Source organism: Camelus ferus, chromosome 9 (genome assembly GCF_009834535.1).
Source record: "Camelus ferus isolate YT-003-E chromosome 9, BCGSAC_Cfer_1.0, whole genome shotgun sequence".
In the NCBI taxonomy this organism is placed as follows: Eukaryota; Metazoa; Chordata; class Mammalia; order Artiodactyla; family Camelidae; genus Camelus; species Camelus ferus.
The window spans coordinates 3,898,835-3,924,739 of NC_045704.1; positions in this window are offsets into that span (position 1 = coordinate 3,898,835).

Below are 25,905 nucleotides of genomic sequence, written 5' to 3' on the forward strand. Positions count from 1 at the left end.
ACATAACTTGTTGGGAACAAAATGTATCTTTTCAGTTGCAAACTCCACTCCATACATATAAATGGGGAGGTACTATCTCCAACTCGGTTTTATAGTGAAAACTGCAGGAACCTCAAACCGGCATTAGGAAACAGACTGAGAAACTTGAGAAAAAGTTTCTCCTGCTTCCCGATCCATGTGTGCTAAATGAACGAACGTCTCTCCACTTGCTAAGTTGTGAGAGATAATTGTTTGTGAAAGCCGTCCTTCTCGTAGATTGCTCGTATCACAAACTTACTTTTCATTTGCAAACTCCACTCCATACATATATATTGGGAGGTACTAGCTCCAACCAGGATTTAAAGTGAAAACTGCAGGAATATCATACCGCCACTAGGAAACAGACAGAGAAACCAGAGGAAAAATTTCTCCTGCAACCCGTTCCCTTTGTGCTAGATGAACGAACGTCTCTCCGTTTGCTCAGTTGTGAGAGATAAGTGTGTGTGAAATTCGTCCTTCACCTGGCTTGTTGGGAACACAAAGTTTCTTTTCAGTTGCAAACTCCACTCCATACATATATATGGTGAGGTACTAGCTCCAAATCGGATTTGCAGTGAAAACTGCAGGAACTTCCAACCGGCATTAGGAAACAGACTGAGAAACCAGAGAAAATTTTTCTCCTGCTTCCCGTTCCATTTGTGCTAGATGAACGAACGTCTCTCCACTTGCTAAGTTGTGAGAGATAATTGTGTGTGAAAGCCGTCTTTCTCGAAGCTTGCTCGAAAGACAAAGTTAATTCTCATTTTCAAACTCCAGTGCATACATATATATGGGGAGGTACTAGCTCCAACCCTTTTTTTTTCAGTGTAAACAGCAGTAACTTCAAACAAGCACTAGGAAACAGACTGAGATACCAGAGTAAGGTTTTTTCTGCAAACATTTCTCTTTGTGCTAGTTAAACGAACGTCTCTCCACATTCTCAGGTCTGAGAGATAAGTGTGTTTGAAAGCCGTCTTTCACTAGCTTGTTCGGAACACAAAGTTTCTTTTCATTTGCAATCTCCAATCCATACATATATATGGGGAGGTACTAGATCAAACTCGGTTTTACAGTGAAAACTGCAGGAACTTTAAACCGGCACTAGGAAACAGAGTGAGAAACCAGTGGAAAAGTTTCTCCTGCATCCCGTTCCCTTTGTGCTAGAAGAACGAACGTCTCTCCACATGCTTAGTTGTTAGAGATAAGAGTGTGTGAAAGCAAACTTTCACCTAGTTTTTTGGGAACAGAAAGTTTCTTATAATTTGCTAAATCCACTCCATACATATATAAGGGTAGGCACAGGTTCCAACTCTCTTTTACAGTGAAACCTGCAGGAAATTCAAAACGGCACTAGGAAACAGACTGATAAACCAGAGAAAATTTTCCCCTGCAACCCGTTCCCTTTGTGCTAGATGAACGAATGTCTCTCCACATGCTCATTTGTGAGAGATAAATGTGTGTGAAATCCATCCCTCACATAGCTTGTTGGGAACGCAAAGATTCTTTTCAGTTGCAAACTCCACTCCATACATCTATATGGGGAATTACTAGCTCCAAATCTGTTTTACAGTGAAAATTGCAGGAACTTCATACCGGCCCTAGGAAACAGACTGAGAAACCAGAGGAAATTTTTCTCCTGCAACCCGTTCCTTTTGTGCTAGATGAACGAACTTCTCTCCACATGCTCATTTCTGAGAGATATGTGTGTGTGAAAGCCGTCCTTCACCTAGCTGGTTGGGAACACAAAGATACTTTTCAGTTGCAAACTCCAATCCATACATATATATGGTGAGGTACTAGCTCCAACTAGGTTTTACAGTGAAAACTGCAGGAACTTCCACCGGCATAAGGAAAAAACTGAGAAACCAGAGTAAAAGATTCCCCTGCAACCCGTTCCTTTTTTGCTAGATGAACGAACATCTCTCCTCATGCTCAGTTCTGAGAGATAACTGTGAGTGAAATCCATCCTTCACCTAGCTTGTTGCGAACACAAAGTTTCTTTTCAGTTGCAAACTCCACTCCAAACACATATATGGTGAGGTACTAGCTCCAAATCGGTTTTACAGTGAAAACTGCAGGAATTTCAAACCGGCACTAGGAAACAGACTGAGAAACCAGAGTAAAAGTTTCTCCTGCTTCCCGTTCTATTTGTGCTAGATGAACGAACGTCTCTCCACGTGTTCAGTTTTGAGAAATAAGTGTGTGTTTAAGCCGTTATTCATCTAGCTTGTTGGGAACAAAAAGTTTCTTTTCAGTTGCAAACTCAACTCCATACATATATATGGGGAGGTACAAGCTCCAACACGGTTTTACAGTGAAAACTGCAGGAACTTCAAACCGGCCTTAGGATACAGACTGAGAAACTAGAGAAAAAGATTCCCCTGCTTCCCGTTCCATTTGTGCTAGATGAACGAGCGTCTCTCCACTTGCTAAATTGTGAGAGATTATTGTGTTTGAAAGCCGTCCTTCTCGAAGCTTGCTCGGATCACAAAGTTACTTTTAATTTGCAAATTCAACTCCATACATATATATGGGGAGGTACTAGCTCCAACCCGTTTTTCTCAGTGTAAACAGCAGTAACTTCAAACCGGCACTAGGAAACAGACTGAGAAACCAGAGTAAAAGTTTCTCCTGCATCCCGTTCAATTTGTGCTAGATGAACGAAAGTCTCTCCACGTGTTCAATTGTGAGAGATAAGTGTGTGTGAAAACCGTTCTTCTCTTAGCTTGTTGGGAACACAAAGTATCTTTTCAGTTGCAAAATACACTCCATACATATATATGGGGAGATACTAGCTCCAACCAGATTTTAGAGTGAAAACTGCAGGAACTTCAAACCACCACTAGGAAAAAGACTGCGAAACCAAGGAAAAGTTTCTACTGCAAACCGTTCCCTTTGTGCTAGAAGAACGAACGTCTCTCCAAATGCTTAGTTGTTAGAGATAAGAGTGTGTGAAAGCCGACCTTCACCTAGGTTTTTGGGAAGAGAAAGTTTCTTATAACATGCTATATCCACTCCATACATATATAAGGGTAGGCACAGGTTCCAACTCTCTTTTACAGTGAAACCTGCAGGAAATTCAAAACGGCACTAGGAAACAGACTGATAAACCAGAGAAAATTTTCCCCTGCAACCCGTTCCCTTTGTGCTAGATGAACGAATGTCTCTCCACATGCTCATTTGTGAGAGATAAATGTGTGTGAAATCCATCCCTCACATAGCTTGTTGGGAACGCAAAGATTCTTTTCAGTTGCAAACTCCAATCCATACATATATATGGTGAGGTACTAGCTCCAACTAGGTTTTACAGTGAAAACTGTAGGAACTTCCAACCGGCATAAGGAAAAAACTGAGAAACCAGAGAAAATGTTTTTCCTGCAACCCGTTCCTTTTGTGCTAGATGAACGAACATCTCTCCACATGCTCAGTTCTGAGAGATAAGTGTGAGTGAAATACATCCTTCACCTAGCTTGTTGCGAACACAAAGTTTCTTTTCAATTACAAAGTCCACTCCATACATATATATAGTGAGGTACTAGCTCCACTCGATTTTACAGTGAAAATTGCAGGAAATTCAATTCGGCACTAGGAAACCGACTGAGAAACCAGAGTAAAAGTTTCTCCTGCTTCCCGTTCCATTTGTGCTAGATGAACGAAAGTCTCTCCATGTGTTCAGTTGTGAGAGATAAGTGTGTGTGAAAGCCGATGTTCACATAACTTGTTGGGAACAAAATGTATCTTTTCAGTTGCAAACTCCACTCCATACATATATATGGGGAGGTACTATCTCCAACTCGGTTTTATAGTGAAAACTGCAGGAACTTCAAACCGGCATTAGGAAACAGACTGAGAAACCTGAGAAAAAGTTTCTCCTGCTTCCCGATCCATGTGTGCTAGATGAACGAACGTCTCTCCACTTGCTAAGTTGTGAGAGATAATTGTTTGTGAAAGCCGTCCTTCTCGTAGATTGCTCGTATCACAAACTTACTTTTCATTTGCAAACTCCACTCCATACATATATATTGGGAGGTACTAGCTCCAACCAGGATTTAAAGTGAAAACTGCAGGAACATCAAACCGCCACTAGGAAACAGACAGAGAAACCAGAGGAAAAATTTCTCCTGCAACCCGTTCCCTTTGTGCTAGATGAACGAACGTCTCTCCGTTTGCTCAGTTGTGAGAGATAAGTGTGTGTGAAATTCGTCCTTCACCTGGCTTGTTGGGAACACAAAGTTTCTTTTCAGTTGCAAACTCCACTCCATACATATATATGGTGAGGTACTAGCTCCAAATCTGATTTGCAGTGAAAACTGCAGGAACTTCCAACCGGCATTAGGAAACAGACTGAGAAACCAGAGAAAATTTTTCTCCTGCTTCCCGTTCCATTTGTGCTAGATGAACGAACGTCTCTCCACTTGCTAAGTTGTGGGAGATAATTGTGTGTGAAAGCCGTCTTTCTCGAAGCTTGCTCGAAAGACAAAGTTAATTCTCATTTTCAAACTCCAGTTCATACATATATATGGGGAGGTACTAGCTCCAACCCTTTTTTTTCAGTGTAAACAGCAGTAACTTCAAACAAGCACTAGGAAACAGACTGAGATACCAGAGTAAGGTTTTTTCTGCAAACATTTCTCTTTGTGCTAGATAAACGAACGTCTCTCCACATTCTCAGGTCTGAGAGATAAGTGTGTTTGAAAGCCGTCTTTCACTAGCTTGTTCGGAACACAAAGTTTCTTTTCATTTGCAATCTCCAATCCATACATATATATGGGGAGGTACTAGCTCAAACTCGGTTTTACAGTGAAAACTGCAGGAACTTTAAACTGGCACTAGGAAACAGAGTGAGAAACCAGTGGAAAAGTTTCTCCTGCATCCCGTTCCCTTTGTGCTAGAAGAACGAACGTCTCTCCACATGCTAAGTTGTTAGAGATAAGAGTGTGTGAAAGCAAACCTTCACCTAGTTTTTTGGGAACAGAAAGTTTCTTATAATTTGCTAAATCCACTCCATACATATATAAGGGTAGGCACAGGTTCCAACTCTCTTTTACAGTGAAACCTGCAGGAAATTCAAAACGGCACTAGGAAACAGACTGATAAACCAGAGAAAATTTTCCCCTGCAACCCGTTCCCTTTGTGCTAGATGAACGAATGTCTCTCCACATGCTCATTTGTGAGAGAAAAATGTGTGTGAAATCCATCCTTCACATAACTTGTTGGGAACCCAAAGATTCTTTTCAGTTGCAAACTCCACTCCATATATCTATATGGGGAAGTACTAGCTCCAAATCTGTTTTACAGTGAAAATTGCAGGAACTTCATACCGGCCCTAGGAAACAGACTGAGAAACCAGAGGAAATGTTTCTCCTGCAACCCGTTCCTTATGTGCTAGATGAACGAACGTCTCTCCACATGCTCAGTTCTGAGAGATATGTGTGTGAAATATATCCGTCACCTATCATGTTGGGAACACAATGTTACTTTTCAGTTGCAAACTCCAATTCATATATATATAATGGGGAGGTACTAGCTCCAAATGTGTTTTACAGAGAAAATTGCAGGAAATTCATACCGGCCCTAGGAAACAGACTGAGAAACCAGAGGAAATGTTTCTCCTGCAACCCGTTCCTTTTGTGCTAGATGAACGAACGTCTCTCCACATGCTCAGTTCTGAGAGATATGTGTGTGAAATATATCCGTCACCTAGCATGTTGGGAACACAAAGTTACTTTTCAGGTGCAAACTCCAATTCATATATATATAATGGGGAGGTACTAGCTCCAACTCGGTTTTACAGTGAAAACTGGAGGAAATTCAAACAGGCACTAGGAAACAAACTGAGAAACCAGAGTAAAAGTTTCTCCTGCATTCCGTTCCATTTTTGCTAGATGAACGAACGTCTCTCCACTTGCTCAGTTGTGAGAGATAAGTGTGTTTGAAGCCGTCCTTCAACTAGATTGTTGGGAACACAAAGTTTCTTTTCAGATGCAGACCCCTCTCCATACATATAAATGGAGATGTACAAGATCCAACTCTATATTACAGTGAAAACTGCCGGAATTTCAAACCAGCACTAGAAAACAGACTGAGAAACCAGAGGAAATGTTTCTCCTGCATTCCTTTCCCTTTGAGCTAGATGAACGAAAATCTCTCCACATGCTCATTTGTGCGAGTTTTGGGTGTGTGAAAGGCGTACTTCACATAGCTTGTTGGGAACACAAAGTTTCCTTTCAGTTGCAAACTCCACTCCATACCTCTATATGTATAGGTACAAGCTCCAACTCTGTTTTACAGTGAAAACTGCAGGAACTTCATACCGGCCCTAGGAAACAGACTGAGAAACCAGAGGAAATGTTTCTCCTGCAACCCGTTCCTTTTGTGCTAGATGAACGAACGTCTCTCCACATGCTCAGTTCTAATAGATATGTGTGTGTGAGTGTCATCCTTCACCTATCTTGTTGGGAACACAAAGTTTCTTTTCAGTTGCAAACGCCACTCCATACATATATTTGGTGAGGTACTAGCTCCAAATCGGTTTTACAGTGAAAACTGCAGGAATTTCAAACCGGCACTAGGAAACAGACTGAGAAACCAGAGTAAAAGTTTCTCCTGCTTCCCGTTCTATTTGTGCTAGATGAACGAACGTCTCTCCACGTGTTCAGTTGTGAGAAATAAGTGTGTGTGTAAGCCGTTTTCATCTAGCTTGTTGGGAACAAAAAGTTTCTTTTCAGTTGCAAACTCCACTCCATACATATATATGGGGAGGTACTAGCTCCAACACGGTTTTACAGGGAAAATTGCAGGAACTTCAAACTGGCCTTAGGATAAAGACTGAGAAACTAGAGAAACAGATTCTCCTGCTTCCCATTCCATTTGTGCTAGATGAACGACCGTCTCTCCACTTGCTAATTTGTGAGAGAATATTGTGTTTGAAAGCCGTCCTTCTCGTAGCTTGCTCGGATAACAAAGTTACTTTTAATTTGCAAATTCATCTCCATACATATATATGGGGAGGTACTAGCTCCAACCCGTTTTTCTCAGTGTAAACAGCAGTAACTTCAAACCGGCACTAGGAAACAGACTGAGAAACCAGAGTATAATTTTCTCCTGCAACCCGTTCCATTTGTGCTAGATGAACGAAAGTCTCTCTACTTGCTCAGTTGTGAGAGATAAGTGTGTGTGAAAGTCGTCCTTCACCTAGCTTGTTGGGAACACAAAGGTTCTTTTCAGTTGCAAACTTCACTCCATACATATATAAGGTGAGGTACAAGATCCAACTCTATTTTACATTGAAAACTGCAGGAACTTCCAAACGGCACTAGGAAAATGACTGAGAATCCAGAGTAAAAGTTTCTCCAGCAACTCGTTCCTTTATTGCTAGATGAACGAAAATCTCTGAACAAGCTCAGTTTTGAAAGATAAATGTGAGTGAAAGCCAAACTTCACTTAGCTTGCTGGGAACACAAAGTTTCTTTTCAGTTGAAAACACCACTGTATAAATATATATGGGGAGGTACAAGCTCCAACTCGGTTTTACAGTGAAAACTGCAGGAACTTCATACCGGCACTAGGAAACAGCCTGAGAAACCAGAGGAATAATTTCCCCTGAAACCCATTACATTTGTGCTAGATGAACGAACGTCTCTCCACATGCTCAATTCTGAGAGACATGTGTGTGTGAAAGCCGTCCTTCACATAACTGGTTGGGAACACAAAGATTCTTTTCAGTTGCAAACACCAATCCATACATATATATGGTCAGGTACTAGCTCCAACTAGGTTTTACAGTGAAAACTGCAGGAACTTCCACCGGCATAAGGAAAAAACTGAGAAAAAAGAGTAAAAGATTCTCCTGCAACCCGTTCCTTTTTTGCTAGATGAACGAACATCTCTCCTCATGCTCAGTTCTGAGAGATAACTGTGAGTGAAATCCATCCTTCACCTAGCTTGTTGCGAACACAAAGTTTCTTTTCAGTTGCAAACTCCACTCCAAACACATATATGGTGAGGTACTAGCTCCAAATCGGTTTTACAGTGAAAACTGCAGGAATTTCAAACCGGCACTAGGAAACAGACTGAGAAACCAGAGTAAAAGTTTCTCCTGCTTCCCGTTCTATTTGTGCTAGATGAACGAACGTCTCTCCACGTGTTCAGTTGTGAGAAATAAGTGTGTGTGTAAGCCGTTTTCATCTAGCTTGTTGGGAACAAAAAGTTTCTTTTCAGTTGCAAACTCCACTCCATACATATATATGGGGAGGTACTAGCTCCAACACGGTTTTACAGTGAAAATTGCAGGAACTTCAAACCGGCCTTAGGATAAAGACTGAGAAACTAGAGAAAAAGTTTCTCCTGCTTCCCGTTTCATTTGTGCTAGATGAACGACCGTCTCTCCACTTGCTAAATTGTGAGAGATTATTGTGTTTGAAAGCCGTACTTCTCGTAGCTTGCTCGGATAACAAAGTTACTTTTAATTTGCAAATTCATCTCCATAGATATATATGGGGAGGTACTAGCTCCAACCCGTTTTTCTCAGTGTAAACAGCAGTAACTTCAAACCGGCACTAGGAAACAGACTGAGAAACCAGAGTAAAAGTTTCTCCTGCATCCCGTTCCCTTTGTGCTAGAAGAAAGAACGTCTCTCCACATGCTTAGTTGTTAGAATTAAGAGTGTGTGAAAGCCGACCTTCACCTAGGTTTTTGGGAACAGAAAGTTTCTTATAATTTGCTAAATCCACTCCATACATATATAAGGGTAGGCACAGGTTCCAACTCTATTTTACAGTGAATCCTGCAGGAAATTCAAAACGGCACTAGGAAACAGACTGATAAACCAGAGAAAATTTTCCCCTGCAACCCGTTCCCTTTGTGCTAGATGAACGAATGTCTCTCCACATGCTCATTTGTGAGAGATAAATGTGTGTGAAATCCATTCCTAACATAGCTTGTTGGGAACGCAAAGATTCTTTTCTGTTGCAAACTCCACTCCATACATCTATATGGGGAAGTACTAGCTCCAAATCTGTTTTACAGTGAAAATTGCAGGAACTTCATACCGGCCCTAGGAAACAGACTGAGAAACCAGAGGAAATTTTTCTCCTGCAACCCATTCCTTTTGTGCTAGATGAACGAACGTCTCTCCACATGCTCATTTCTGAGAGATATGTGTGTGTGAAAGCCGTCCTTCACCTAGCTGGTTGGGAACACAAAGATTCTTTTCAGTTGCAAACTCCAATCCATACATATATATGGTGAGGTACTAGCTCCAACTAGGTTTTACAGTGAAAACTGCAGGAACTTCCACCGGCATAAGGAAAAAACTGAGAAACCAGAGTAAAAGATTCTCCTGCAACCCGTTCTTTTTTGCTACATGAACGAACATCTCTCCTCATGCTCAGTTCTGAGAGATAACTGTGAGTAAAATCCATCCTTCACCTAGCTTTTTGCGAACACAAAGTTTCTTTTCAGTTGCAAACTACACTCCATACATATATATGGGGAGGTACTAGCTCCAACACGGTTTTACAGTGAAAACTGCAGGAACTTCAAACCGGCATTAGGAAACAGACTGAGAAACTAGAGAAAAAGTTTCTCCTGCTTCCCGTTCCATTTGTGCTAGATGAACGAACGTCTCTCCACTTGCTAAATTGTGAGAGTTTATTGTGTTTGAAAGCCGTCCTTCTCGTAGCTTGCTCGGATCACAAAGTTACATTTAATTTGCAAACTCAACTCCATAGATATATATGGGGAGGTACTAGCTCCAACCCGTTTTTTTCAGTGTAAACAGCAGTAACTTCAAACCGGCACTAGGAAACAGACTGAGATACCAGAGTAAAGTTTCTTCTGCAAACCTTTCTTTTTGTGCTAGATAAACGCACTTCTCTCAACATGCTCATTTCTGAGAGATAAGTGTGTTTGAAAGCCGTCCTTCACTAGTTTGTTCGGAACACAAAGTTTCTTTTAAGTTGCAGTCTCCAATCCATACATATATATGGGGTGGTACTTGCTCAAACTAGGTTTTACAGTGAAATCTGCAGGAAGTTTAAACCGGCACTAGGAAACAGACTGAGAAACCAGAGGAAAAGATTCTCCTGCTTCCCGTTCCATTTGTGCTAGAAGAATGTACGTCTCTCCACATGCTCAGTTGTGAGAGATATGTGTGTGTGAAAGCCGTTCTTCACCTAGGTTTTTGGGAACACAAAGTTTCTTATTATTTGTTAACTCCTCTCCATACAAATATAAGGGTAGGCACAGGCTCAAATTCTCTTTTACATTCAAAACTGCAGGAAATTCATACTGGCACTAGGAAACAGATTGATAAACCAGAGAAAAGTTTCCCCTGCAAACAGTTCCCTTTGTGCTAGATGAACGAACGTCTCTCCACATGCTCATTTCTGAGAGATATGTGTGTGTGAAAGCAGTCCTTCACCTAGCTGGTTGGGAACACAAAGTTTCTTTTCAGTTGCAAACTCCAATCCATAAATATATATGGTGAGGTACTAGCTCCAACTAGGTTTTACAGTGAAAACTGTAGGAAATTCCAACCGGCATAAGGAAAAAACTGAGAAACCAGAGAAAATGTTTTTCCTGCAACCCGTTCCTTTTGTGCTAGATGAACGAACATCTCTCCACATGCTCAGATCTGAGAGATAAGTGTGAGTGAAATACATCCTTCACGTAACTTGTTGCGTACACAAAGTTTCTTTTCAGTTACAAAGTCCACTCCATACATATATATGGTGAGGTACTAGCTCCACTCGATTTTACAGTGAAAATTGCAGGAAATTCAATTCGGCACTAGGAAACAGACTGAGAAACCAGAGTAAAATTTTCTCCTGTTTCCCGTTCCATTTGTGCTAGATGAACGAACATCTCTCCACGTGTTCAGTTGTGAGAGATAAGTGTGTGTGAAAGCCGATGTTCACATAACTTGTTGGGAACAAAAAGTATCTTTTCAGTTGAAAACTCTACTCCTTACATATATATGGGGAGGTACTATCTCCAACTCGGTTTTATAGTGAAAACTGCAGGAACTTAAAACCGGCATTAGGAAACAGACTGAGAAACTAGAGAAAAATTTTCTCCTGCTTCCCGATCCATGTGTGCTAGATGAACGAACGTCTCTCCACTTGCTAAGTTTTGAGAGATAATTGTGTGTGAAAGCCGTCCTTCTCGTAGATTGCTCGTATCACAAAGTTACTTTTCATTTGCAAACTCCACTCCATACTTATACATTGGGAAGTACTAGCTCCAACCAGGAATTAAAGTGAAAACTGCAGGAACATCAAACCGCCACTAGGAAACAGACAGAGAAACCAGAGGAAAAATTTCTCCTGCAACCCGTTCCCTTTGTGCTAGATGAACGAACGTCTCTCCGTTTGCTCAGTTGTGAGAGATAAGTGTGTGTGAAATTCGTCCTTCACCTGGCTTGTTGGGAACACAAAGTTTCTTTTCAGTTGCAAACTCCACTCCATACATATATATGGTGAGGTACTAGCTCCAAATCGGATTTGCAGTGAAAACTGCAGGAACTTCCAACCGGCATTAGGAAACAGACTGAGAAACTAGAGAAAAACTTTCTCCTGCTTCCCGTTCCATTTGTGCTAGATGAACTAACGTCTCTCCACTTGCTAAGTTGTGAGAGATAATTGTGTGTGAAACCCGTCCTTCTCGTAGCTTGCTCGGAACACAAAGTTACTTTTCATTTTCTAACTCAACTTCATACATATATATGGGGAGGTACAAGCTCTAACCCGGTTTTTTCAGTCTAAACAGCAGTAACATCAAAGAGACACTAGGAATCAGACTGAGATAACAGAGTAAAGTTATTTCTGAAAACTTTTCTCTTTGTGCTAGATAAACGAACGTCTCTCCACATGCTCAGTTCTGAGAGATAAGTGTGTTTGAAAGCCGTCCTTCACTTGCTTGTTCGGAACACAAAGTTTCTTTTCAGTTGCAATCTCCAATCCATACATCTATATGGGGAGGTATTAGCTCCAACTCGTTTTTACAGTGAAAACTGCAGGAACTTCAAACTGGCACTAGGAAACAGACTGAGAAACCAGAGAAAAAGTTTCTCCCGCAACACGTTCACTTTGTGCTAGATGAACGAACGTCTCTCCACATGCTCATTTGTGAGAGATAAGTGTGTGTGAAAGCCGTCCTTCACCTAGGATTTTGTAAACACATAGTTTCTTATTATTTGCTAACTCCACTCCATACATATATAAGGGTAGGCACAGGCTCCAACTCTATTTTACAGTGAAAACTGCAGGAAATTCAAATCGCCACTAGGAACCAGACTGAGAAAACAAAGGAAAAGTTTCCCTGCATCCCGTTCATTTTGTGCTAGATGAACGAACGTCTCACCACTTGCTCTGTTGTGATAGATAAATGTGTGTGAAAGCCGTTCTTCATCTGGCTTTTTGGGAACAAAAAGTTTCTTTTCAGTTGAAAACTCCACTCCATACATATATATGGGGAGGTATATTCTCCAACTCGGTTTTACAGTAAAAACTGCAGGAACTTCAAACCGGCATTAGGAAATAGACTGAGAAACCAGAGAAAAACTTTCTCCTGCTTCCCGTTCCATTTGTGCTAGATGAACTAACGTCTCTCCACTTGCTAAGTTGTGAGAGATAATTGTGTGTGAAAGCCATCTTTCTCGTAGCTTGCTCGGAACACAAAGTTACTTTTCATTTTCTAACTCAACTCCATACATATATATGGGGAGGTACTAGCTCTAACCCGGTTTTTTCAGTCTAAACAGCAGTAACATCAAAGAGACACTAGGAAACAGACTGAGATAACAGAGTAAAGTTACTTCTGAAAACTTTTCTCTTTGTGCCAGATAAACGAACTTCTCTCCACATGCCCAGTTCTGAGAGATAAGTGTGTTTGAAAGCCGTCCTTCACTAACTTGTTCGGAACACAAAGTTTCTTTTCAGTTGCAATCTCCAATCCATACATCTATATGGGGAGGTACAAGCTCCAACTCGGTTTTACAGTGAAAACTGCAGGAACTTCAAACCGGCACTAGGAAACAGACTGAGAAACCAAAGAAAAAGTTTCTCCTGCAACACGTTCACTTTGTGCTAGATGAACGAACGTCTCTCCACATGCTCATTTGTGAGAGATAAGTGTGTCTGTAAGCCGCACTTCACTTAGGATTTTGGGAACACATAGATTCTTACTATTTGTTAACCCCACTCCATACATATATAAGGGTAGGCACAGGCTCCAACTCTCTTTTACAGGGAAAACTGCAGGAAATTCAAACCGGCACTAGGGAACAGACTGAGAACCCAGAGATAATTTTATCCGGCAACCCTTTCCCTTTGTGCTAGATGAAAGAATGTCTCTCCACATGCTCATTTGTGAGAGATAAATGTGTATGAATGCCGTCCCTCACCTACCTTGTTGGCAACACAAATATTCTTTTCAGATGCAAACTCCACTCCATACATCTATATGGGGAAGTACTAGCTCCAAATCAGTTTTACAGTGAAAACTGCAGGAACTTCAAACCGGCAGTAGGAAACAGACTGAGAAATCAGAGAAAAATTTTCTCCTGCAAACCGTTCCCTTTGTGATAGATGAACGAACGTCTCTCCACATGCTCACTTCTGAGAGATAATTGTGTGTGAAAGCTGTCCTTCACCTAGCATGTTGGGAACACAAAGTTACTTTTCAGTTGCCAAGTCCACTTCGTACATTTATATTTGGATGTACTAGCTCCAACTCTATTATACAGTGAAAACTACAGGAACTTCAACCCGGCACTAGGAAACATACTGAGAAACCAGAGTTAAAGTTTCTCCTGCAAACCGTTCGCTTTTTTTGCTAGATGAACGAACATCTCTCCACATGATCATGTGTTAGTGATAATGTTGTGTGAAAGCCTTACTTCACATAACTTTTTGGAACACAAATTTTATTTTCAGTTGCAAACTCCACTCCATACATATATATGTGGAGGTACTAGCTCCAACTCGGTTTTACAGTAAAAATTGCAGTAACTTCAAAACGGCACTAGGAAAAAGACTGAGAAATCACAGTAAATGTTTCTCCTGCAATATGTTCCCTTTGTGCAAGATGAACGAACGTCTGTCCACATGCTCAGTTGTGAGAGATAATTGTGTGTGAAAGCCGACGTGAAACTTGCTTGTTGGGAACACAAAGTTTCTTTTCAGTTGCAAACTGCACTCCATAAATCTATATGGGGAGGTACTAGCTCCAAATCTATTTACATTAAAATCTACAGGAACTTCAACCCGGCACCAGGAAACAGACTGAGAAACCAGACTAAAATTTACTCCTGCAACCCATTCCTTTTGTGCTAGATAAATGAACGTCTCTCCACATGCTCACTTTTGAGAGATAAGTGTGTGTGAAAGCTGTCCTTCACCTAGTTTGTTGGGAAACCAAAGTTACTTTTCAGTTGCAAACTCCAATACATACATGGATATTTGGATGTACTAGCTCCAAATCTATTATACTGTGAATAATACAGGAACTTCAAACCGACACTAGGAAACAGACTGAGATACCAGTGTAAAAGATTCTACTGCATCCACTTCCATTTGTGCTAGATGAAAGAAAATCTACCCACAGGCTCAGTTCTGAGAGATAAGTGAGTGTGAAAGCCGTCCTTCACCTAGCTTTTTGGGAACACAAAGTTTCTTATCAGTTGCAAACTTCATTCCATACATATATATTGGGAGGCACTAGCTCCAACTCGCATTTACAATGAAAACTGCAGGAAATTCAAACCAGCACTAGGAAGCAGACTGAGAAACCAGAGAAAAAGTTTGTTCTGCAACCCGTTCCCTTTGTGATAGATGAACGAATGTCTCACCACATGCTCAGTTGTGAGAGTTAAATGTGTGCGAAAGCCGTACTTCAAATAGCTTGTTGGGAACACAAAGTTTCTTTTCATTTGCAAACTCCACTCCATACAGCTATATTGGGAGGTACTAGCTCCAAGTCTGTTTTACAGTGAAAACTGCAGGAAAATCAAACCGGCACTGGGAAACAGACTGAGAAATCAGAGAAAATTTACACATGCAACCATTTCCATTTGTGATAGATGAACGGACGTCTCTCCACATGCTCAGTTGTGAGAGATAAGTGTGTGTGAAAGCGGTCCTTCACCTAACTTGTTGGGAACACAAAGATTCTTTTAGGTTGCAAACCACACTCCATACATATATATGGGGAGGTACTATCTCCAATTCTTTTTACAGTGAAATCTGAAGGAACTTCAATCCGGCGCTAGGAATCAGAATGAGAATCCAGATTAAACTTTACTCCTGCAAACCATTCCATTTGTGCTAGATGAACGAACTTCTCTCCACATGCTCCGTTGTCAGAGATAAGTGTGTGAAAGCAGTCCATCACCTAGCTTGTTGGGAACACAAAGTTTCTTTTCAGATGAAAACTCCACTCCATACATATATATGGTGAGGTACTAGCTCCAAATCTGTTTAACAGTGAAAATTGCAGGAACTTCCTACCGGCACTAGGAAACAGACTGAGAAACCAGAGTAAAAGTTTCTCCTGCAACCCATTCACTTTTTGCTACATGAACGAACGTCTCTCCACATGCTCAGTTGTGAGAGATAAGTGTGTGTGAAAGCCGTCCTTCACCTAGATTTTAGGGTTCACAAAGTTGCTTTTAATTTGCAAACTCCACTCCATACATATATATGGCTAGGTAATAGCTCCAACCCTCTTTTACAGTGTAAACTGCAGTAATTTCAAACCGGCTCTAGGAAAAGGACAGAGAAATCAGATTAAAAGTTTCTCCTGTATCCTGTTCCATTTGTGCTAGATGAATGAACGTCTCTTTACATGCTCAGTTGTGAGAGATAAATGTGTGTGAAAGCCGTACTTCATTTAGATTTTTGGGAACACAAAGTTCTTTTCAGTTGCAAACTCCACTCCATACATCTATATGTGGAGGTACTTGCCCCTAATCTTTAATACAGTGAATACTGCAGGGAATTAAAACCGCCAATAGAAAAGATACTTAGAAACCAGTGTAAAAGTTTCTCCTGCATACCGTTCCTTTCGTTCTTCATGAACGAACGTCTCTCCACATGCTTAGTTCTGAGAGATAAGTGTGTTTGAAAGCCGTCCTTCACCAAGCTTGTTGGGAACACAAAGTTTCTTTTCAGTTGCAAACTCCACTCCATACATATATATGGGGAGGTACTAGATCCAACTCGGTTTTACAGTGAAAACTGCAGAAAATTCAAACCTGCACTAGGAAACAGACTAAGAAATCAGAGTAATAGTTTCTCCTGCAACCCGTTCCCTTTGTGATAGATGAACGAAATTCTCTCCACATGCTTCAGTTGTGAGAGATAATTGTGTGTGAAAGCCGTCCTTCAACTTGCTTGTTGGGAACTCAAAGTTTCTTTTCAGTTGCAAACCCCACTCCATACATCTATATGGGAAGTTACTAGCTCCAACTCTTTTTACAGTGAAATCTGCAGGAACTTCAAACAGGCACCAGGAAACAGACTGAGAAAACAGAGTAAAATTTACACCTATGTCCATTCCAATTGTGCTAGATGAACCAACGTCTCTCCACATGCTCACTTCTGAGATATAAGTGTGTGTGAAAGCAGTCCTTCAACTAGCTTGCTGGGAACACAAAGTTTCTTTTCAGTGGCAAACTCCAATCCATAAATATATATGGGAAGGTACTAGCTCCAACTCGGTTTCACAGTGAAATCTGCAGGAACTTCAAACCGGCACTAGGAAACAGACTGAGAAACCATAGTAAAAATTTCTCCTGCATCCGATTCCCTTTCTGCTAGAAGTACGAAAGTCTCTCCACATGCTCTGTTGTGAGAGATAAGTGTGTGTGAAAGCCGTCATTCACCCAGGTTTTTGGGAACCCAAAGTTACTTTTCAGTTGCAAAATTCCACTCCACACATATATATGGGGAGGTACTATCTCCAGCTCTGTTTTACAGTGAAAACTGCTGGAAATTCTAACCGGCACTAGGAAACAGACTGAGAAACCAGAAAATAAGTTCCTCCAGCAAAATTTTCCCTTTGTGCTAGATGAACGAAAATCTCTCCACATGCTCAGTTGTGAGAGATAAATGTGTGTGAAAGCCGTTGTTCAACTTGCTTGTTGGGAACACAAAGTTACTTTTCAGTTGCAAACTCCACTTCATAAATGTATATTTCAATGTACTAGATCCAAATCTATTATACTGTGAAAACTACAGGAACTTCAAACCGACACTAGGAAACAGACTGAGATACCAGTGTAAAAGATTCTCCTTCATCCACTTCCATTTGTGCTAGATGAAAGAAAATCTACCCACATGCTCAGTTCTGAGAGATAAGTGTGTGTGAAAGCCGTCCTTCACCTAGATTGTAGGGAACACAAAGTTTCTTTTAATTTTCAAGCACCACTCCATACATATATATTGGGAGGCACTAACTCCAACTCGCATTTACAATGAAAACTGCAGGAAATTCAAACCGGCACTAGGAACAGACTGAGAAACCAGAGTAAAAGTTTGTCCTGCAAACCGTTCCCTTTGTGATAGATGAACGAATTTCTCACCACATGCTCAGTTGTGAGAGTTAAATATGTGCGAAAGCCGTACTTCAACAAGCTTGTTGGGAACACAAAGTTTCTTTTCATTTGCAAACACCGCTCCATATATATATATGGGTAGGTACTAGCTCCAATTCTTTTTACAGTGAAATCTGAAGGAACTTCAATCCGGCACTAGGAATCAGACTGAGAATCCAGAGTAAACTTTACTTTTGCAACCCATTCCATTTGTGCTAGATGAACGAACTTCTCTCCACATGCTCAGTTGTGAGAGATAAGTGTGTGAAAGCCGTCCATCACCTAGCTTGTTGGGAACACAAAGTTTCTTTTCAGGTGCAAAATCCACTCCATAAAAATATATGGTGAGGTACAAGCTCCAAATATGTTTAACAGTGAAAACTGCAGGAACTTCCAACCGGCACTAGGAAACAGACTGAGAAACCAGAGTAAAAGTTTCTCCTGCAACCCATTCAATTTTTGCTACATGAACGAACGTCTCTCCACATGCTCAGTTGTGAGAGATAAGTGTGTGTGAAAGCCGTCCTTCACCTAAATTTTTGGGAACACAAAGTTTCTTTTAATTTGCAAACTCCAATCCATACATATATATAGGGAGGTACTAGCTCCAACTCGTTTTTACAGTGAAAACTGCAGGAACTTCAAACCGGCACTAGGAAAGCGACTGAGAATCCAGAGTAAAAGTTTCTCCTGCAACGTGTTCCATTTCTGCTAGAATAACTATAGTTTCTCCATATGCTCAGTTGTGAGAGAAAAGTGTTTGTGAAAGCCATTCTTCACCTAGCTTGTTGGTAACACAAAGTTTATTTTTATTTGCAAAATTCCACTCCACACATATATAAGGGGAGGTACTAGCTCCAGCTCTGTTTTACAGTGAAAACTGCAGGAACTTCAAACCAGCACTAGGAAACAGACTGAGAAAGCAGAATAAAAGTTTCTCCTGCAACCCATATCATTTTGCTAGATAAACGAAAGTCTCTCCACATGCTCAGTTGTGAGAGATAAATGTGTGTGAAGCCGTCCTTCACCTAGCTTGTTGGGAACACAAAGTTTCTTTTAGGTTGCAAACCACACTCCATACCTATATATGGGGAGGTACTAGCTCCAATTTTTTTACAGTGAAATCTGAAGGAACTTCAATCCGGCACTAGGAATCAGACTGAGAATCCAGAGTAAACTTTACTCCTGCAGCCCATTCCATTTGTGCTAGATGAACGAACTTTTCTGCACATGCTCAGTTGTGAGAGATAAGTGTGTGAAAGGCGTCCATCACATAGCTAGTTGGGAACACAAAGTTTCTTTTCAGATGCAAACACCACTCCATACATATATATGGTGAGGTACTAGCTCCAAATCTTTTTAACAGTGAAAATTGCAGGAATTTCCAACTGGCACTAGGAAACAGACTGAGAAACCAGAGAAAAAGTTTCTCCTGCAAACCATTCACATTTTGCTACATGAACGAACGTCTCTCCACAAGCTCAGTTGTGAGAGATAAGTGTGTTTGAAAGCCGTCCTTCACCTAGATTGTTGGGAACACAAAGTTTCTTTTAATTTGCAAACTCCACTCCATACATATATATAGGGAGGTACTAGCTCCAACTCGTTTTTACAGTGAAAACTGCAGGAACTTCAAACCGGCACTAGGAAAGCGACTGAGAATCCAGAGTAAAAGTTTCTATTGCAACGTGTTCCATTTCTCCTAGAATAACGATAGTTTCTCCATATGCTCAGTTGTGAGAGAAAAGTGTGTGTGAAAGCCATCCTTCACCTAGCTTGTTGGGAACACAAAATTTCTTTTAATTTGCAAACTCCACTCCACACATATATATGGGGAGGTACTAGCTCCAGCTCTGTTTTACAGTGAAATCTGCAGGAACTTCAAACCGGCACTAGGAAACAGACTGAGAAACCAGAGTATTAGTTCCTCCTGTAAACCTTTCCCTTTGTGCTAGATGAAAGAAAATCTCTCCACATGCTCAGTTGTGAGAGAAAAATGTGTGTGAAAACCGTCCTTCACCTTGCTTGTTGGGAACACAAAGTTTCTTTTCAGTTGCAAACTGCAATCCATAAGTCTATATGGGGAGGTATTAGCTCCAAATCTTTTTACAGTAAAATCTGCAGGAACTTCAACCCGGCACCAATAAACAGACTGAGAAAACAGAGTAAAATTTACTCCTGCCACCCGTTCCCTTTGTGCTAGATGAACGAACGTCTTTCCAAATGCTCACTTCTGAGAGATAAGTGTGTGTGAAAGCTGTCCTTCACCAAGGTTTTTGGGAACCCAAAGTTAATTTTCAGTTGCAAACTCCACTTCATACATGTATATTTGTATGTACTAGCTCCAAATCTATTATACTGTGAAAACTACAGGAACTTCAAACCGACACTAGGAAACAGACTGGGATACCAGTGAAATAGATTCCCCTGCTCCACTTCCATTTGTGCTAGATGAAAGAAAATCTACCCACATGCTCAGTTCTGAGAGATAAGTGTGTGTGAAAGCCGTCCTTCACCTAGCTTGTTGGGAACACAAAGTTCCTTTTCAGTTGCAAACTCCACCCCATACATATATATGGGGAGGTAAAAGCCCCAAATCGTTTTACAGTGAAAACTGCAGGAACTTCAAACCAGCACTAGGAAACAGACTGAGAAACCAGAGTAAAAGTACCTCCTGCAACCCGTACCATTTTTGCTAGATAAACGAAAGTCTCTCCACATGCTCAGTTGTGAGAGATAAGTGTGTGTGAAAACCGTCCTTCACCTAACTTGTTCGGAAAACAAAGTTTCTTTTAGGTTGCAAACCACACTCCATACATATATATGGGGAGGTACTAGCTCCAATTTTTTTTCAGTGAAATCTGAAGGAACTTCAATCCGACATTAGGTATCAGACTCAAATCCAGAGTAATGTTTACTCCAGCAAACAATTCCATTTGTGCTAGATGAACGAACTTCTCTCCACATGCTCAGTTGTGAGAGATAAGTGTGTGAAAGCCGTACATCACCTAGCTTGTTGGGAACACAAATTTTTTTCAGTTGCAAACTCCACTCCATACATATATATGGTGAGGTACTAGCTCCAACTCTGTTTTACAGTGAAAACTGTAGGAAATTCCAACTGGAACTAGGAAACTGACTGAGAAAGCAGAGTAAAATTTCTCCTGCAACCCAATCACTTTTTGCTACATGAACGAACGTCTCTCCACATGCTCAGATGTGAGATATAAGTGTGTCTGAAAGCCGTCCTTCACCTAGATTGTTGGGAACACAAAGTATCTTTCAATTTGCAAACTCGACTCCATACATATATATAGGGAGGTACTAGCTCCAACTCGTTTTTACAGTGAAAAATGCAGGAACTTCAAACCGGCACTAGGAAACAGACTGAGAAACCAGAGTAAACGTTTCTCCTGCAACCCGTACCATTTGTGCTAGATAAACGAAAGTCTCTCCACATGCTCAGTTGTGAGAGATAAGTTTGAGTGAAAGCCGTCCTTCACCTAGCTTGTTGGGAACACAAAGTTTCTTTTAGGTTGCAAACCACACTCCATACATATATATAGGGAGGAACTAGCTCCAACTCGTTTTTACAGTGTAAACTGCAGATATTTCAAACCGGCTCTAGGAAACATACAGAGAAACCAGATTAAAAGTTTCTCCTGTACCCTGTTCCATTTGTGCTAGATGAATGAACGTCTCTTTACATGCTCAGTTTTGAGAGATAAATGTGTGTGAAAGCCGTACTTCATTTAGCTTGTTGGGAACACAAAGTTTCTTTTCATTTGCAAACTCCACTCCATACATATATATGGGGAGGTACTTGCCCCAAATTTTTTATACAGTGAATACTGCAGGAACTTCAAACCTTCACTAGAAAAGATACTTAGAAACCAGTGTAATAGTTGCTCCTGCACACCGTTCCTTTCGTGCTTGATGAACGAACGTCTTTCCACATGCTCAGTTCTGAGAGATAAGTGTATGTGAAAGCCGTCCTTCACCTAGCTTGTTGGGAACAGACAGTTTCTTTTCAGTTGCAAACTCCACTCCATACATAAATATGTGGAGGTACTAGCTCCAACTCGGTTTTACAGTGATAACAGCAGGAACTTCAAACCTGCACTAGGAAACAGGCTGAGAAATCAGAGTAATAGTTTTTACTGCAACCCGTTCCCTTTGTGATAGATGAACGAAAGTCTCTCCACATGCTTCAGTTGTGAGAGTTAATTGTGTGTGAAAGCCGTCCTTCACCTAGCTTGTTGGGAACGCAAAGTTTCTTTTCAGTTGCAAACCCCACTCCATACATCTATATGGGAAGTTACTAGCTCCAACTCTTTTTACAGTGAAATCTTCAGGAACTTCAAACCGGCACCAGGAAACAGAATGAGAATACAGTGTAAAATTTACACCTACGTCCATTCCATTTATGCTAGATGAACCAACGTCTCTCCACATGCTCACTTCTGAGATATAAGTGTGTGTGAAATCCGTCCTTCAACTTGATTGTTGGGAAAACAAAGTTTCTTTTCAGTGGCAAACTCCAATCCATAAATATATATGGGAAGGTACTAGCTCCAACTCGGTTTCACAGTGAAAACTGCAGGAACTTCAAACCGGCACTAGGAAACAGACTGAGAAACCATAGTAAAAATTTCTCCTGCATCCCGTTCCATTTCTGCTAGAAGAACGAAAGACTCTCAACATGCTCTGTTGTGAGAGATAAGTGTGTGTGAAAGCCATCATTCACCCAGGATTTTGGGAACCCAAAGTTACTTTTCAGTTGCAAAATTCCACTCCACACATATATATGTCGAGGTATTATCTCCAGCTCTGTTTTACAGTGAAAACTGCTGGAAATTCAAACCGGCACTAGGAAACAGACTGAGAAACCAGAGTATAAGTTCCTCCTGCAAACCTTTCCCTTTGTGCTAGATGAACGAAAATCTCTCCACATGCTCAGTTGTGAGAGATAAATGTGTGAAAGCCATCCATCACCTTGCTTGTTGGGAACTCAAAGTTTCTTTTCAGTTGCAAACTGCACTCCATAAGTCTATATGGGGAGGTAATTTCTCCAAATCTTTTTACAGTAAAATCTGCAGGAACTTCAACCCGGCACCAGGAAACAGACTGAGAAAACAGAGTAAAATTTACTCCTGCAACCCGTTCTATTTTTGCTAGATGAACGAACTTCTCTCCACATGCTCACTTCTGAGAGATAAGTGTGTGTGAAAGCTGTCTTTCACCTAGTTTGTTGGGAACCCAAAGTTACATTTGAGTTGCAAACTCCACTTCATACATGTATATTTGAATGTACTAGCTCCAAATCTATTATACTGTGAAAACTACAGGAACTTCAAACCGACACTAGGAAACAGAATGAGATACCATTTTAAAAGATTCTCCTGCATCCACTTCCTTTTGTGCTAGATGAAAAAAATCTACCCACATGCTCAGTTCTGAGAGATAAGTGTGTGTGAAAGCTGTCCTTCACCTAGCTTTTTGGGAACACATAGATTCTTATCAGTTGCAAACTCCATTCCATACATATATATTGGGAGGCACAAGCTCCAACTCGCATTTACAATAAAAACTGCAGGAAATTCAAACCGGCACTAGGAAGCAGACTGAGAAACCAGAGTAAAAGTTTGTCCTGCAACCCGTTCCCTTTGTGATAGATGAACGAATGTCTCACCACATGCTCAGTTGTGAGAGTTAAATCTGTGCGAAAGCCATTCTTCAACTAGCTTGTTGGGAACACAAAGGTTCATTTCATTTGCAAACTCCACTCCATACATCTATATGGGGAAATACAAGCTCCAAGTCTGTTTTACAGTGAAAACTGCAGGAACATAAAACCGGCACTGGGAAACAGACTGAGAAATCAGAGTAAAATTTTCACATTCAAACCGTTCCATTTGTGATAGATGAACGAACGTCTCTCCACATGCTCAGTTGTGAGAGATAAGTGTGTGTGAAAGCCGTTTTTCACCTAGCTTGTTGGGAACACAAACTTTCTTTTAGGTTGCAAACAACACTCCATACATATATATGGGGAGGTACTAGCTAAAATTCTTTTTACAGTGAAATCTGAAGGAACTTCAATCCGGCACTAGGAATCAGACTGAGAATCCAGAGTAAACTTTACTGCTGCAACCCATTCCATTTGTGCTAGATGAACGAACTTCTCTCCACATGCTCAGTTGTGAGAGATAAGTGTGTGAAAGCCGTCCATCACCTAGCTTGTTGGGAACACAAAGTTTCTTTTCAGATGCAAAATCCTCTCCATAAATATATATGGTGAGGTACTAGCTCCAAATCTGTTTAACAGTGAAAATTGCAGGAACTTCCAACCGGCACTAGGAAACAGACTGAGAAACCAGAGTAAAAGTTTCCCCTGCAACCCATTCAATTTTTGCTACATGAACGAACGTCTCTCCACATGCTCAGTTGTGAGAGATAAGTGTGTGTGAAATCCGTCCTTCACCTAGATTGTTGGGAACACAAAGTTTCTTTTAATTTGCAAACTCCCCTCCATACTTATATATAGGGAGGTACTAGCTCCAACTCGTTTTTACAGTGAAAACTGCAGGAAATTCAAACCGGCACTAGGAAAGCGACTGAGAATCCAGAGTAAAATTTTCTCCTGCAACGTGTTCCATTTCTGCTAGAATAACGATAGTTTCTCCATATGCTCAGTTGTGAGAGAAAAGTGTGTGTGAAAGCCATTCTTCACCTAGCTTGTTGGGAACACAAAGTTTATTTTCATTTGCAAAATTCCACTCCACACATATATAAGGGGAAGTACTAGCTCCAGCTCTGTTTTACAGTGAAAACTGCAGGAACTTCAAACCAGCACTAGGAAACAGACTGAGAAACCAGAATAAAAGTTTCTCCTGCAACCCGTACCATTTGTGCTAGATAAACGAAAGTCTCTCCACATGCTCAGTTGTGAGAGATAAGTGTGTGTGAAGCCGTCCTTCACCTAGCTTGTTGGGAACACAAAGTTTGTTTTACGTTGCAAACCACACTCCATACATATATATGGGGAGGTACTAGCTCCAATTTTTTACAGTGAATTCTGAAGGAACTTCAATCCGGCACTAGGAATCAGACTGAGAATCCAGAGTAATCTTTACTCCTGCAGCCCATTCCATTTGTGCTACATGAACGAACTTTTCTCCACATGCTCAGTTGTGAGAGATAAGTGTGTGAAAGCCGTCCATCACCTAGCTTGTTGGGAACACAAAGTTTCTTTTCAGATGCAAACACCACTCCATACATATATATGGTGAGCTACTAGCTCCAAATGTGTTTAACAGTGAAAATTGCAGGAACTTCCAACTGGCACTAGGAAACAGACTGAGAAACCAGAGTAAAAGTTTCTCCTGCAACCCATTCACATTTTGCTACATGAACGAACGTCTCTCCACATGCTCAGTTGTGAGAGATAAGTGTGTTTGAAAGCCGTCCATCACCTAGCTTGTTGGGAACACAAATTCTTTTTCAGTTGCAAACACCACTCCATACATATATATGGTGAGGTAATAGCTCCAACTCTGTTTTACAGTGAAAACTGCGGGAACTTCCAACCGGCACTAGGAAACAGACTGAGAAAGCAGAGTAAAATTTCTCCTGCAACCCAATCACTTTTTGCTACATGAACGAACGTCTCTCCGCATGCTCAGTTGTGAGATATAAGTGTGTTTGAAAGCCGTCCTTCACCTAGATTTTTGGGAACACAAAGTATCTTTTAATTTGCAAACTCGACTCCATACATATATATAGGGAGGTAATAGCTCTAACTCGTTTTTACAGTGAAAAGTGCAGGAACTTCAAACCGGCACTAGGAAAGCGACTGAGAATCCAGAGTAAAAGTTTCTCCTGCAACGTGTTCCATTTCTGCTAGAATAACGATAGTTTCTCCATATGCTCAGTTGTGAGAGAAAAGTGTGCGTGAAACCATCCTTCACCTAGCTTGTTGGGAACTCAAAGTTTATTTTAATTTACAAAATTCCACTCCACACATATATATGGGGAGGTACTAGCTCCAGCTCTGTTTTACAGTGAAAACTGCAGGAACTTCAAACCAGCACTAGGAATCAGACTGAGAAAGCAGAGTAAAAGTTTCTCCTGCAACCCGTAACATTTGTGCTTGATAAACGAAAGTCTCTCCACATGCTCAGTTGTGAGAGATAAGTTTGTGTGAAAGCCGTCCTTCACATAGCTTGTTGGGAACACAAAGTTTCTTTTAGGTTGCAAACCACACTCCATACATATATATGGGGAGGTAC